We start from the raw sequence: 16,876 nt of genomic DNA on the forward strand, positions 1-16,876 counted from the left end.
ATGCTTTATCCATCTACAAATTACACAATTTTTTACTGTTGGCATCAACATAGATAATGAAACTAAATGGTAAAAAAACTTTTACTTAAAATTTTTGGTATCGTATATATGTAGAATGTGTGAACAAAATATAAACTTTTAACTTCCAAATAAAAAATTGCATAAAAAAAAACTTGTGCCATAAAATAAAGTTACATGGATTTTAACTCCATTTACTTATAGAAGTGAGGAAGGCATAACTATGAAGGACCTCAAAGCATAATTTTCTCAGGGCATTCCACAAAATCAAACATCATAGATCTTACCTTCCTTTGCATCCTTCCAAGACTTGAAGATTCAATCAAATTCAACATTGTCTAACATCAGCCCTATCTCATCAATGACACTCTCACTAGATCATTGAGAGTCTTAATTGTCAGCCTGGTTCACATTCCATCCTCTATCATGTTATACTTTGCCTCTCACATGCCACCGTGCATCATGGATAACAAGAATTTCTTGCCATAGTTTCAACATGTTGGGAAAGATATCATGCCAATCCCTCATCTTGAAAAGGTTCCCTATGCATCTTGCATAGTATCAACTCATTCGCATGCCTTTTTATCAATCAACAAGAATGATGGATCATTGCTTAACTAAAGATGTTGCAAAAGTTTATCAAACCACTGCTTTGCATTTCCTTCTCTTGTGGTTTCATCTTGACCATAATGATAAGGACTGAAAAACTTTGTTGCAATAAATAGGAGATTACCAAAACCAGCATTTAACCCATCCACAAATGATGGAATATAGTCTTTGGTCATTGCAATGCAACTTGAATGGATCCATCTATACATGGCCTAGCATTTGTGGCCTCATTGTGCTTAGCTTCCCTGTCTTTCTTTTCTTTCATTTTAGGAATCTGTATAAAGCATAGGTCATGATGATGCACAATTCTAAATAATTTCTAAATATCCAAATGTTACACATTTCAAGAATGGTGAAGGATATATTGTAGCTTGTACAAAAGCTCCCCTTAAAGCGCTTCAATTTATTGATGGGTAACATTAATTGCACTACCGATAGGAGTCAAGTTCACATTATCTTCTTGCATTTTCAAACTCAAGAAGTCCAACTCTGTCAACACGTCTGCAAGCATATGCAAATAAGTATGCACTCTAAAAATCCTTGGCTTGTCATACATACCATTCAATGACGCTTTTATCTCTCTAAAATAGCAGGCATCAAACTAACAAGTCTTGTGATAACTTGCACTTGTGTGACCACCATCTTATGCTATGAATTTGGAGAATACGATGTGCATCAAGTTGTATGATATCCAAGAGATCCATTAGCTCACTATTTCTCTTTCTTGAATTATTGACCCAAGAGTATACCCGCGAGCTTTTTGGCAAACACGAGCTTATGAATCCTTTTTGAAGCATGGACAATAGCTAAGGCTTCACGATGTGCAATGCAATGCACCAGTATCAAGTTAGGCACATCCTTCTTCATTAGAGTTACAAATCCTACTTCACATCCCGTCATGTGGCAAAGGCACAATTGGTAGCTGCGCCTACCATCTTTTGTTTGCATACACCTCTTTTACATTAAAATTCTTTTAAAGCATTATGCCCTTTCCATCTGCAATTTCAAGAGACCCAAGTACTCAGAATGCTTTGATCCTAAACCCTTAGATTTTAAATATGTAACATACATAATTAAATGCAGCTCTAATCCCTAGTTGGTGCTCTTATCAAGCATAATTGAGTAATAAGAAGTCTCCTAGCAAGGAGATTGTTTGCATCTCTAGTAGTTGAATGACTACAACGAAATCGATATCCATCATATTGACTATATATGAGGAGTACTCCATACTTTTTGACATAGTAGGAACCTTTAAAGACATGGCAAGACTACATAAATCTTCATATGTAGCTATAGAGTTGAATCCCTTTGAGCAATGAAATACATAAGCTTCATAGTTGTAATGACTCAGGCCTTATTTACATCATCCATCTCACCAGCATGCATAGCAATGGGTTTTTTTGTTTGTCCATTTCACATGACCACTTTGCCATTGTGATTTTGTGGCCACTAGAAGCGGCATGAGATCTAATGGCATCATATTAATTGGTAACACAACCATTCCCAATTTCCCAAAGACTAGGCATTTCGTAGTGTTCACACCACTCACATTTCACTGACATTTCAGATAGGTTTGTCTTCTCATAAAATATTCCTTAACCAAGGGAATTTGTCCCTTCACTCTTTACGAAACTCTTATTTCGGACCCTCTTTTTGAGAAATACTACCTTTACATGATATGGATTAACCAGATCAACACCAGTCAACTCTAAATCTTTATTACTTTCCTCATTCAAATCGAAGTCTCTTTCATTGGCTATAATTTGAGCATCTACATTTACTTGGGTATTTCTAGAGGGCACATTCCATCCGAACATTGAGCTAATTATGTTTTGCATCTTCTTTTTAGGAGCCATGTGAAATTTTTAACCAACACCTAATCCAAATGTACATACTTATAATAAGCTAAATATATAATTGACATAAGGCACTATTCTAAATCTATCAAGTGAAATGTGAATCGGGGATTTTGACTCGTGTGAGTGCAAAATGTGAACAGTGAAATAGATTGTGAGTGAGAAGCTTCACACGTGTCCAAACTCTAGAGTCAGGATTCACTGTTCATAAGCCACGGCCAAGGTAAGCTGCATTACCACAATTTCAACTTTTCACTCTTCACATAGCCTGCCAGCTATAAGGCCCCAGAGGCCAGAGTGCCGCGTAGCGCTCTATTAGCTAAGCTTGGGAATTTTTTCATAATAAAAGCTAGGCGCACCATTGTAGATTATGTGGATTAAATATTACAATAAATTTTAATTTTATAAGATTTCCAATTGTAGTCTACAATGTACATTTAGATTTGCAAGGTTTATGTGTAGCTTCTAAGCTTTAATTTCAATTACACATAGCAAAACATACATTATATATATATATATATATATATATATATATGTATGTTTATATAAGAAAACTATTTGTTGGCTTACTAAAACCACTCCACGTTGGGTTGAAAAAGCACCCTTCATTTATGACGGACAACTTTTAATTTTCCTTCCATAATTGTTCAATAAACCCAAAAACATCCAAAAGGAGTGTCAAAAATCAACCTTGAAATTTGATTCATACTTTGAATGTATGGCCCCCCTCTAGTTTGGATCTTCTAATGCTTTCTCTAAGCTTGTTGGCTTATGTACTTTCATTATCTTAGCCATCACGGCCATATTGACAATGTGAGAGGAGGCCCTTTTTTGCTCCTCTATTTTCTTGGATCTGTGAACTGCTCATGGATCTTTTATGATTGCTAGTAGCAAAGCTTTCCTATCCAAGAGTTGCTTCACCCATTTAGGATATGGCCCCTTACGTGGTATTGCAGGCTTCTCTTCTTCATCATCTGATGAATCCACCTCTTGTGGAGTTGGTACTATCATTGGTGGGGGTGGGCCTTGTCAACATTGCTAGGCTACTTCTTCATTGAAGGGTAGGTGGATGGAGCTTTCTCCTCCACCTACTAATGAGGATGTTCCTCAAACACCACATTATGGTGGCTGTCAATTATTTTCTTTACCTCCAGGTTGTATAGTCGGTAACCCCCCTTTGGGTCCATAATATACCCTAACAGTTCTTGCTCTTGGAATCCTAGTTGGTTCTAGATGAGTCTGGAACATGCATAAAATAGTCACACCCAAATGTCCTGAAATATGCAACTGACGGCTTCTTGCCAGAATAAGCCTCTTAAGGTGTCATGCCCTTCATTACCTTTGCGTAACTCCTATTAAGGATATGCACTATGGTGTTCAACCCAAAAAGATTTTGACATTCCTTTGCCTTTGAGTGTACTGGATACCATCTCCACAATTGTCATGCTCTACAATACCATTTTATTGTGAAGTATGAGTAACTGTCAAATATCTCTTGATCACATGCTCCTTGTAGTAGGTGTTAAACTCACTTGATGTGAATTCTCCTCCTTGATCTGTTTGAAACTTCTTTAGCCTCTTTCCTATCTCATTCTCTACTGAGCTATACCATATTTTGAGTTTCCAAAATCTTCAACCTTATTTTAAAGAAAATACACCACATCTTCCTTCTAAAATAATCCAGTGGTTGGCATTTTATCACAAAGATCTACATGTACAAGCTCTAGATTCAAAGCCTTTGCAAAATTCTTGCTTTCTTATGGAAATGCATAATGATGCTACTTGCCCATCATATAAGCTTCACACACATCCGACATCTCTGAAAATACTAGTAGATATGCCACAGTCCGAGAACTTTGCATCTCTTCTTAGACTACAAAGATCATGTGCCCAAATCTCTCATACTACAGCTTGCTTATCATGGCATCTGCTTGGGCTATAAATCCAACAACTTATATAAGTTGTTACACCACATATCATTTCTAATAACACTTTCATTTTGGCGTCTATGATGAATGCAATAGGCTTATTGAAGAGAACTTTCAAGTTATGGTCATAGACAATAGATTCCTCTTGATGTCTGGCACATAAGGACATCCAACAACTTCTTAGTATCACCATTACTAGAAACAAAAGAACTGGTACCTGAAACCATGGCTAGGCATTTGGTATCATTCCTAACCGCTACCAAAATGGATTCCCCCATAGGCTTGAGGAAGGTATACTAGCCCTTTGATTGGTCATTTGTTGAGATGCTCCATTGTCGATAATCTATGAGCCATAGAACGCTAAGGAATGATATACCTTTGCATAGATTTCTTATATTTGAACAAATAGCTCTAATTTTTCTTCAGCACTAGTCCTAGACTCCTTCAAGGCTTCAAAGTGCCATTCTTCTCATTTGCTTTCTTTAGTCTACATGATTTGATCATATGACCAAGCTTATCGTAGTAAAAACACTTTGCCTTTGATTTTTTTCCTCTCAGAAGCATCGTGGTTACTAGAGCCCTTCCCCTTGCCTTTCTTTGCATTTGGTACGACGCCATTGTCATCTTTGGATTTAAAACACATCTTCTCCTCTCCACTAGAATTGCGCCAAATTCCTCAAAAGTAAGAGACAAGTTGTGCACCTATGTGTTTAGTGAGTTTACCAAACTGCCATACTTTAGGGGTACAACTTTACTACATCTTCATGCAAGTTCTTCTCACTGGACTTAGTGATCCTTCCCACCATCCTCATCTGATTTTGTAGATTCTTTATTCATGATATGAAATGCTTTGTTGGTGCTTCTCATTTGATTTTGTAGATTATTTATTCATGATATGAAATTCTTTGTTGGTGCTCCTTGTGTAGAATGCCTCTGTAAGCTAATTCTCAAGGTTTTGAATCCTTATCTAATTCCTCATCTTATACTAGTTCTTAAGAACTTGTCATGCTTTAAAAGTTGTGGTAGTATGCTAAATCAGGGTCATCCACTGAATTAATGACGCCGGTGACGATGTCACATAATGTATCTGCATTCCTTCGCCTCGATGCCAAATCAAGAGCAGATCTAGAAGTAGGTCTATGGTGGATCTGGTGGATCCGGACCTAGCATAACATCAACCCTAGTTTGTCATTTCCCACAACTCACGAATAGACCTAATCTCTTGAGCTTCTAGAGAGTATAATTCGTCCTATCCAACTTTCTATCACCAAATGGTGGAGGACAGGCACGAGCGGTTACGTTATTTCTAGATTGGGCCATTTCTCCAAATCTGCCTTCAAATATCAAATTGCCAAAACATGCTTTTCTTAAAGCCTAAGCTTTGATACCTTGTAAGAATACACAATAGGAAGTAGGATCAACACAATACAAAGCACAAAATTGGAGAAAGAAGTGGACAATAAACAATATTACTACTTGCAAACTTCAATTATCAACTGATGGTTATCTACCCATTTGTATGCTCCGATAAGGAGCTTTGATGATGCGATCTAGACAGAATCTAGATGGAGGATGTTTTGCTTACAAGAGTGCTCAAAGACAATGAACTCGATGATGAGCTAATAGGTGCTAAACTAGTCTCCTTCTTCCTTCTTATCTGCTCTCTCTCTCTCTCTCTCCCCCTCTCTCTCTCCCTCTCCCTCCTTATTTGGTCTCTCTCTCCCCCCTCTCTTCCTTTATATCTCTATTCTCTCTCTCTCTCTCTTTCTCTCTCTCTCTCTCTCTCTCTCTCTCTCTCTCTCTCTACTCTTCTTCTTCTTCTTCTTCTCTCTTTACTCTTCTTCTTCTTTTTCTTCTTCTTCTTCTTCTTCTTCTTCTCTCTCTCTCTCTCTCTCTCTCTCTCTCTCTCTCTCTCTCTCTCTCTCTCTCAATCTACCTATACCCTCTTTTTGTTCTTCTTCTCTTTCTATCTCTCCATCTACCTATATCCTCTTCTTCTTCTTCTTCTTCTTCTCTCTCTCTCTCTCTCTCTCTCTCTCTCTCTCTCTCTCTCTCTCTCTACATCTATCCTCTTCTCCTCCTCCTCCTCCTCCTCCTCCTCTCTCTCTCTCTCTCTCTCTCTCTCTCTCTCTCTCTCTCTCACACACACACACACACACACACACACACACACACACATGCATGCATGCACACACACGCACACACACAACCCTCTTGCTCTCCTCCTCCTTTCTCTCCTTCTCTCTCTGTCAGCTTTTGACTTGTGGGGGCTTCTTGCCCTAAGTACATTATGAAAGTTTATATATGAATATCATAAGTTATGAAGTATGCTAGATATTTATCATGTTGGAAATCCAACCACCAAGGGCACATTCTAAACACTTCAAGGTCCCAAAAAATCCCCGGATTATAACTTCGTGTACATTGTCTCCTAAGATCTAGTGCTCGCTCAGCATGGTAGTGAAATTACCTCTAGTTTGCCTCTAGTTCGTTCCTCTCTAGGAACGAGAGCAACCATCTATTGAGAAATAATTACCACCTTCAATGCATTGAAAATTGTGTAAAATAATCTACTGGTGTTTGTTACCCACTTATAAATGCAATGCTTTACTGCTTGCTTTACACTAGGCTGTTTTTCCAAAGAAAGGTAAACCTGGCCTTGCCAAGGAGCTCCTCAAAGGCACTTGCAAAGTGTTTTTGTTTGACCTCAAGAGTCACGATTAAAAATGTTGTAGGCAGCCTCAATTTGTAAGTTCACCCCCACAGGAACTTGATTAGTGTGGTACCATGCTTGATAGCTTGACACCATAGTACCTCCTTATTTAAGAATTTTCAAAAGTCTTGCATATCTATGTTTCACCAAGAGTAAATGTTTTGAAAGATCCCTGTCCCCACCATGCAACAAATTCAGGGGTGCTAGCAGCGGAAGTAGCACTTCTTGCATATGGGGTAGGGTCCCTCACTTGGGGCCTCGCCTACGGATATCTGGACAAGAGACTAATCCCTCGGTTCTTCCAAAACCGAACCCGAAAAAACTTCCCTTGCCTGGAAAGCACGGACGATTCCTCCAAGATATTTTTACTCTAACATAGTCAAGAGCCTTAACTAACTGAACTGATTTGACTGAACCCGTAAGTCCCATAGTCAGATCAAGGAAAAGATTGCACTTGGATCATAGAGACCAACGCTTTTTTCCTCATTAAGACGCACAGCCGTTGATTCTTTTCCATAGAACAATTTTTATCCGGGATTTACTTCATCTATCGTACCATAATAGAATTGAGTCTCATTTTAGGGATCCATCAGTCCAGCCTAACCCCATCCAGTCCCGTGGGTTAGCCAACCGCCCAACCACTGTAGTGATGGGATCCAATTAGGAATTTGGCTAGGTTTTGTCCCGGGTACCATGGAAAAGAGTTCCTAGGCCCCCTAGCTAGATATTCATACAAACTTAAAACTAGTCACACCACTTACACACCCAATATGAAATTGCCTTTTTAACAGATTCAGCTGTCTTTAAAATAATCATTTAATGAAATAATAGTGTCACTTATCATAATCCTCAAAATCACCGGTTGAATCCTTAATTCCAATCATTCCTTCATCGGTGTACCTATGGCATCATTGGCAACCAGAGCACTCACCACCTGTCCACTCAGGGGCCTTTTCGATGGTTCCTAGCTCATAGTACTCGGCAATATATTCACATATCAAAATGGAATCTCCGTTGAAGATCAGCAAGATCAACCAACAGATCCATATAAAAGAGCCATGGACTCATCCGTTGAGGACCAGCAAGGTCAAGCAACCAGATCCATGCCCGAATTGAGAAAACAACTCTTACTCCTTGTTCCAATATCTTCCTTGACGCACACGTGGGTATCGTCGGCGACTTAGAGCCCGAGCACCGTATGGTCAGCACCCTCTAGGATCCTTCGCAGGTGACCTAGCGCTTCACTCATAGGCCGCTTCCTTGGTCCCTCATCCGCCCTACCGGAAGCTCACCATTTTAATCGAACCGAGGCTGGTCAAGACCTCGGCCGACCTTGCTACACGAGACGTCCTCCAATGACTCTTCGTCAGCTGTTGCAACTTTAACAGATTAGGTCTCCACGACCTCATTCACAAGACGGTCAAAATGCTTCCCCATCATTCTTGACATAAAACAGTCATTTAAAAACATGTCATAAATACAGTTTCTATAACGAATTCTCGTCTTTCCATATTGTTCCTCCACATCAATCCTCATTTATTTCATATGTATTCCCATTCTCATCACATCTTTTCTCATTTATCCGTATCAGATCTCATCCACTCGCATCTACCCATATCCACATCTCATCACATCATATTCGTTCACATCACACATCACATCACATTCATTCATATCCATCACATTTATTCGTTCATATCTACCACATACATTCTCATAACCATCCCATCACATACATTCTATCCACATTATCTCACATCACTTCTATCCACATCATATCTCATTCATACAAATCTCATCTCATTCATCCACATCCATCTAATCATTCACAGGTACGACTTCTCACATCTATCTATACATTCATATCTATCACTTCACATCCACATATATTCATGACACATCACATCACATTCTTTCACATACATATCTATATCCATTCTTTCACATCACATCTATATCCATTCTTTCACATACACATCCACATCCATTCTTTCACATACATCCACATCCATTCTTCACATACATCCACATCCGTTCTTCACTTATACATTCACATCCATTCTTCACTTATACATTCACATCCATTTTTGTCATGAGAATATATTTTAAGTCCTCTTTAAGAATATTATTTTTTCCTCTTGAGTAATTTGGGGACGCCTAGGTTACTCTTGCGTCATGCTGGCTAGGTTAATATCGTGGGTGACACCACTATAAATATTAATACGTGCGGTATATGACGTATGCTTGGGGCCGTCTATGATTATTTCAGTTAGGTTTGTACAGCAGGGTGATTCCTGGGATACTTACGCCTGGTAGTCATGAGTTGGTGATGGTTTGTGCCTGTTTAATATTTGTGGGATTAATTTAAATATTAATTGGGCTTATATTTTCAAGTGATGAAGATTACGAGGATTGATGAATAATGTCGAGGAGAATGTTTCTTATGCGCATCATATTTATTTTTACAAGCGTAGCTTGTAACCTTAGTAGTTGATTTTTCCATTTTGATACTTTGGAAAAAATACATTTATAATGTTGAATTTATTAAAGCCTAAAGGCTTTACCCTAGCCCCAATTTTTGGGACACTCTATTTTTGTTGTGTAAGAGTGTCGTGCTCTCTAAAAGCACACTTTGTATATTTTTGGGGGACTATGGCCTATTTTTGGTTGAAAGCTAATAAAAATACTCTTGTGTGGGGAAGGCCACACACAAGGGGGGGGAAGATTGCACCCAGCATGTTTGTCTTGGAGCTAAGTATTATGTTTGCTATGCTTTTGTTCAATTTATTTGATTTTGTTGAAACCTGCAAAGCATGTGTTTTCATGGTTGAATTTATGTGTTGAATTTCTCAAGTGTTCCACAAGCTATCCTAGAGAACGATTCCATTTTCAGTGGTATCAGAGCTTGGGCTAGGAGATTTGTGGAAAGGTGGGAAAGGTCTTTATCAACACAACTCTCAAGAAAGTTGCAGGCTTTTAACCGGTGGGCAAAAGAAGGGTTTGTGGTCTTTAACCAAAAATTCAAATTCTCAAACTAGCTCTACTTCTCAAACCCACTTACCTCTTCCCAAAACCATTTTTCTTCATCAAAAAGTGGTTTTGCTCAAAGCTTCATGAATTTCAAATCCAACCATATAGATGGATTCCCCATAGCCAAAAACCTCATGTGCTTTGCTCAGTTTTTGCGAAGGTTCAAGGTAGAAGCAACCTATAATGGACGGACTGCATGCTGTGTGAGTTTTAAGTCATGAAAAATAAATAAAATCAAGCAAATTTGAGGCGCCGATTTGCAGCCTCACGGGCGAAAAAACGTGAGAAAAAGACCACAAAAATCAATTAAGCTACTAATTACTTAATCTCAATTAAGCCAAATCCTCAACTTAATCCAATTCTACTTTTTGCAAGCCCAATGCATGTCACATCAACTTTTGGAGCTTTCACACTACCTATTTTCCTATTTCAAGGGAAATTCCAAAGAATTGCAATTTTCACATTTTGGATGCAGAAAATTGATTTTTCAGGGCTCAAAGAGGCTTAAAAAGGACAAATAAATGCCAGAAAATTCCAAAATAATTTCTGAAAATTTTTAAAAATTCTCAAAAATTATTATAGAGGTTTGGCCAAGTTTTCAGAATTGTTTGAGCAGTGTTCAATGTGCAGAAAATTATTTCTTCAGCATTTCGACTAGCCCAAGTCTCCTAAATCACTCGGAATTGCTCGGGACTTGTGCGAAACGAAGGGAATTCGACCCAACCATTGAACCAAAGTTTTTGTTTAGTTTCAACACAAATCGAATTGCGGGAGAATTGAGTATGGCAAATTTTCCTATTTTACCTTCAATTCAAGAGCAACTCCAATCTCTACAACAACAAATTGTAGAAGAGAGAGAGATGCGAATTGAATTGGAGCGACAGCTCACGAGTCGAAGGCGTAAGCGTGACTCTTTGCCATCTTATGATGACGAAGATGACATCATCGAAAGAGCTATCAATGCTACACTTCAAGCACAAAATTCACAGAAAGATTCTAAAATCAGTCGTAAAGCTTTTTCATTTCAGAATTATGATGCCTTGGAGACATATGTACAACCCTATTATAGACTATGATACACATAGCATTTGTGTAAGGAAGGACAATGAAAATATTTTCCTCCAATGTCTAGTCAAAGGAGAGACGAGCCCTTTATTGAGTCATACTCAAGTAAAGCGAGCTCTTAGGAAAAGGGAGAAGACTTATATGGTTTGGGTTAAGCAGCTTAGCGCTGAGTTTAATACATCCAAAAGTCCAAAACTTGATCCTTATATCTCCAAATTTAGGGATTGTTTTATGGAAGATTTGCCTCCAGGATTACCTAAGTCTAGGCCTGAAGACTATAGTATTGACTTATTGCCAGGCAACTCTCCACCTTGTAAAGCTCCTTATAGAGTCAACAATTTAGAGCAAAAAGAAATCCAAAAACAAATCGAGGATTTCTTAGAAAGAGGCCTTATTAGATCTAGTAGTTCACCCTTTGGAGCTCCAGTCCTTCTTGTTAAGAAGAAGAATGGAACTTTTCGAATGTGTGTTGACTACTGAGCATTGAACAAAATCACTGTGAAGAACAAATACCCTATCCCTAGGGTAGATGACTTACTTGATAAGCTTAGAGGTTCAAAGGTCTTTAGCAAGATTGACTTAAAGTCTGGTTATCATCAAGTACGCATGACTGAGTCAGACATATTCAAGACTGCATTTAGAACCCAGACTAGCCATTATGAGTTTTTGGTTATGCCATTTGGTTTGACCAATGCTCCAGCTACATTCAGTCGTATGATGAATCGTATTTTCCTAAAGTTTCAAAGCTTTGTTGTGGTGTTCTTTGATGATATTCTTGTTTTCAGTGAGAATCGTCAAGAGCATGAGCAACACTTGGACCAAGTGTTAACCTTTTGAGAGAAAATGAATTGTAATGTCAATCCTGAAAAGAGTTCTTTCTTCAAAAAGAGATTGAATACTTAGGCCATATAGTGTCAGCTAAAGGAATCCGTGTGGATCCTAAGAAGATTGAGTGTATAGCCTCTTGGCCTACACCTCGAGACATTCATGACCTTAGATCTTTTCTAGGTCTATGTAGTTACTATAGGAAGTTTGTCAAGAATTTCGCTTATATTGCACATCCTTTGACGGAACTTCTCAAGAAAACTACATTTTTCCATTGGATCAAAAGTCAAGATAAATCTTTTCTAGTACTCAAAGATGCATTAACTCATGCACCAGTTCTTACACTACCTGACTTTCAAAGACCATTCTTTGTGTAAGTAACTGATGCTAGTGGCAAAGGTTTTGGTGCTGTGCTTATGCAAGACAACCATCCTATTGCCTATGAAAGTCGAAAGCTAAAACCTGCTGAAACAAATTATAGTACATATGACAAGGAATTAGCAGCAGTTGTGCATGCCTTGAAGATTTGGAAGCATTACCTAATGGGTTCAGAATTTCTTATCAAGACTGATCAACAAAGCATTAGGCATTTGCTTTCGCAACCCCTTATTTTAGATAGGCACATCAAATGGGCATCTTTCATACAAAGTTTCCAACCCATGATTCAATACCAACCTGGAAAGGAAAATGTTATTGCCGATGCTTTAAGTAGAAGACCACATATCAACAACATTTCCGCTATTGAAAGTGAACCATTTGTACTTATGAAAGAAACTTATGAAGTAGATCCAGATTTTTCTGAGATATGGATCAAATTGCGTGAAAACAATTGGAATCCTCAAGGAAATTATTCTCATAATGATGGCTATCTTTTCTTTGAGAAAAGATTATGTGTTACTTAGACAACTTGTCTTGGAAGAGATGCACCAACCACCATTCATGGGACATAGAGGAGTTTCCGCAACACTTCAAGTAGTTTCTCGAGAATTCTTTTGGCCTCGTTTGAAAAATGATGTAGCAAAATTTGTAGCTAAGTGTAACATTTGTCAATCAATTAAAAGCTACAAAGGCAAAGCTTTGGGATTGCTTATGCCTTTACCCATTCCAGACCGACCATGGGAACAAGTGTCTATGGACTTCATTACAGGCTTTCCTACTACTTCCAGTCATCATGACATGATTTGGACAATAGTGGACAGGTTTAGTAAGCAAGCCTATTTCATTCCATGTAAAAAGACACTAACTTCTCAGCTAGCTGCGACCATATTTGTCAAGCAAATCTTTGTTCATCATCCCAAAGTGATAGTTTCTGATAGAGATTCAAATTTTATAGTCACTTTTGGATTGCTCTTTTGTCAAACTTAGGCACTAAGTTAGATTTTTCTACGGCTTTTCATCCTGAATCAAATGGACAGACCGAAGTCACAAATAGCACTATCTTGGATATGCTTAGAGCCTATGTTTCCCAGCAACCTAGTTCATGGGATAAGTACATACATCTACTCCAATTTGCTTATAATAATACTCCTCATTCTGCTCTACTGGTCGAGCACCATTTGAGATTATCTATGGTAGAGCTTTGCCTATTCTGGCTACTAGACTCTCCCATAAGATTGAAGCTGCTGAGACTGATCGCATTTTATCTGAAGTGCGTGATTGTATTGCAAGAGCTCAAGAGAAGTATACATTTCAAGAAAATAGGAAGCGTAAAGATTTTTCATTCCAAGAAGGTGATTATGTACTTTTGAGAATTGAGAAGAGATGATTGAAGACTGTGGAAAAATTCCCTGCAATTAAACTTGCACCTAGATACTATGGACCATTTAAAATTATTGAAAAGATTAACGATGTGGCCTATAGACTAGAGTTGCCATCTAATTGGAATATCCACAACTCTTTCCATATTCATCTCTTGAAACCCTTTCGAGGAACACTTCCTTCTCACCCAATTTATGAGGAACCACCTCTTGTTGAAGGAGAGGAAGAAGTCTTAGTTCCTGATGCTATTATTGATCAAGAGACGACAACAACAAGAAGAACTGGGAACCAATACATCAAATATCTTTTGACATTCAAAAAACATCCTCAAGAAGATGCAAAATGGATGCCCGAGAAATTTTTCCTCTTTAGGAGGGTTTTTTCCCATGCTAGTATACATTCATCTTGGGGTATACTTATTATCTTTATACAACACACATTTATTATCTATCTATCATCTCATTGTGTGCTCCCTTGAGCTTCTCCACTGCGCGCACGCATGCGCGTTCCTGCATTCCTATTTCCAACAATCAAGGAGAATTTCACCATGATTTTCCTTGAAAATTGTAATATCTTGTTTTTAGTGTGTTTAAGTCCGGGTTCTTTGCTTGGGATGTCCCCCGAAATCTGAAAAATAATCTTGTGTATGCGTTACAACTTACATTTTTCCATGTGTTTTACACCTAAATGTTTGTATTGCCTTGTGCTATAAAAGGCTTCGTAAATTCCTCGATTACTCTGTTTTCAGTCAAGGGGGTAGTCTAGAAGGGTTGAGGAATCTTATGTGTCGTCAAGCTCCATTTGCAGGCTTGATTGTGATCTGTTGTATCACGTCAAGTATGGCCTCTGTGATCTTTTGCATCATGTGGTGCCTGTGAGCCCAAATCACCATAAGCATGAAGGCCACTTCATAACATATCAGCTTTGCACCAAAGGGAGGTTTCTTGGGTATTTCGAAGCTTCATGTGTAACCATCATGTGTAACTGTGTGTAAGTGTCCATGTGTGTATCCAAGTGTCCATGTGTGAACTACCCCCAGAGGGGAACCCTCTTTTACAGTACGTGCTATACTAATACTAGTAGGATAAAAAGAAAGGATAAGGTTTCAATGTGAGGCTCCATAACTATATACAAAACTCGTACCTAACCTTAAAAAAATAAAAAATCCTCACCATATGTTCCGAACTGTATGGAGCTGTATGGAACAAGAGTTAGGTCAAGTTTTTTCCTGGCATAGTGTATATGGGTATGCAGGTATCTGTCGTTGAAAAGCGTGATGCACCGTATCCCAGTCAGTACTTTGATACTCGTTTCATACACGTACAGTACAGCTAGTATGTGTGTGTGTATCCCTATTCATGTATGTGTGTGTGAACACCTGCTTAGGTGTGAATGAACCCTTATAAGTGGATAAGATAAGTCATGCCATGTGTCATCAGTGTGTTAGTCTGTGTGATTGTGTTTGAGTCAAAAGATAAGACTCCCAGCTCTCCTCCTTGCAGCCATGGAGCAGCATAATCCACCAAAGCCTTGATTTCACAAGGTTGGCCTGATGCTTTGATACGAATGTTGTAGCATGCAGCTGGTATGATTGTCAAACACACAACAGGGCTTTCTTTATAGCTTTATGTTTGAGTGAGTTTAAGCAATCCACTTTAGTTTAGATAAAGCTATAGAAAGAGAAGATGGAGAGTCGACACCATACTGGGTCCCAACTACCCACTTAAGGGTCCCTTCCTGTAAGTAGGAGTGTGCTTTTATAACTTTGGAGAACTTTACAACGCAGGCTTTACCAAGAACTTAACTGATGATGGCTGACGTGTGGAATGCCAAACGCAAGGACGAGGTAGACCAAACATCGACTGAATCAAGAATAGGCACAAACTCTCTAAACCAAGAAGCATGTTGTATCCCAAGAGAGGTGAAACAATGAAGTCTCATTGAAATGCAACCTTTTGAACTTGGAATTGAAACTATTGAGGTTGCTAAGTGATATGTGCGGAGAGACCAGGTGCAAATCCGTCCACAAGCAATCTTAGCAGCCAACTATGGAGAGATGACATCCTCAGAGCTGCCCATGTCGAAGAGGACCATCAATCTGTGCCATAGGCATAGATCAGACCTTTCTTTTGCCGTGCAGCCTCACCCTTTTGGTTATCATTAAATACCATTGGAGGCATTGAATTCAAAATGGGCAAAAGTTGTACGACATTAGGGACTAAAGTTAGAGGTGTAGGTGTAGCTTCGGCAGTGGCCATTGTAGAGGGTGGTTGCTTGGTGGCTTGCACTTGTGCCACTTGGTACAATCCCTCTTACTATGCCTCTCATGATTGCAGAAAAAACATCGGTTCTCTACTTGGTACTGCTTTTGCTCGTATACCTTCTCCACTCTAAGAGGATAGCTCTATCTGAGATAATCAATAGAGCAACTTGAGGAGGAGAAGATAACGCGGTGAGGGCCAAGAGAACCTTCTCTGATACCAATTCTTGGAGTTGACACCAAGGTAGCATTGCACACGCATATGTAGCAAGGAGAGACGGAGAGAAGCACAACACCCAATGTAGATTGATGAGAATGAGTGAAGTACAAGTGAAGTGACATGATACGGTGACTTACACAGACTAGTGTGTATACATGCTTGGGGAAAAAAACCTCCTAAAGAGGAAAAAAGTGGTCGCTTTGTTTGCGAACATGGTCTCTCCAATGGTTGGCTATGTTGGCCAACTATGCCAAGGGCTGGCCTCTATGCCAAGGGCTCATGGCTGGCCCCTAATGTGGCTCTTAGGCATCCCATATGGGAGTCCACTTATGGCTGGCCCTAAGGCTAGCCTCAAGCCTATGATACCTGCATGCTTGCTACATACATCTATCCTAAGATGACCTAAATGCTTTGTCTCCAAGGGAGCTAAGTGACACATATCGACACCTAAGGCTTTAGATGTGACCTTGGTAGCTTGTGCCTTACATGTCTCTGGACCATGGATCACAATGGGGTCTAGCGTAGGACAAATAAATCCCTAAAAAATTTCTATTGATGTACAAATGTAGCGTTGATGATGAAAGGAGGAGATGT

The sequence above is a fragment of the Cibotium barometz genome, chromosome 4 (genome assembly GCF_041138505.1).
Source record: "Cibotium barometz isolate CiBa-2024 chromosome 4, ASM4113850v1, whole genome shotgun sequence".
NCBI classification, from domain to species: Eukaryota; Viridiplantae; Streptophyta; class Polypodiopsida; order Cyatheales; family Cibotiaceae; genus Cibotium; species Cibotium barometz.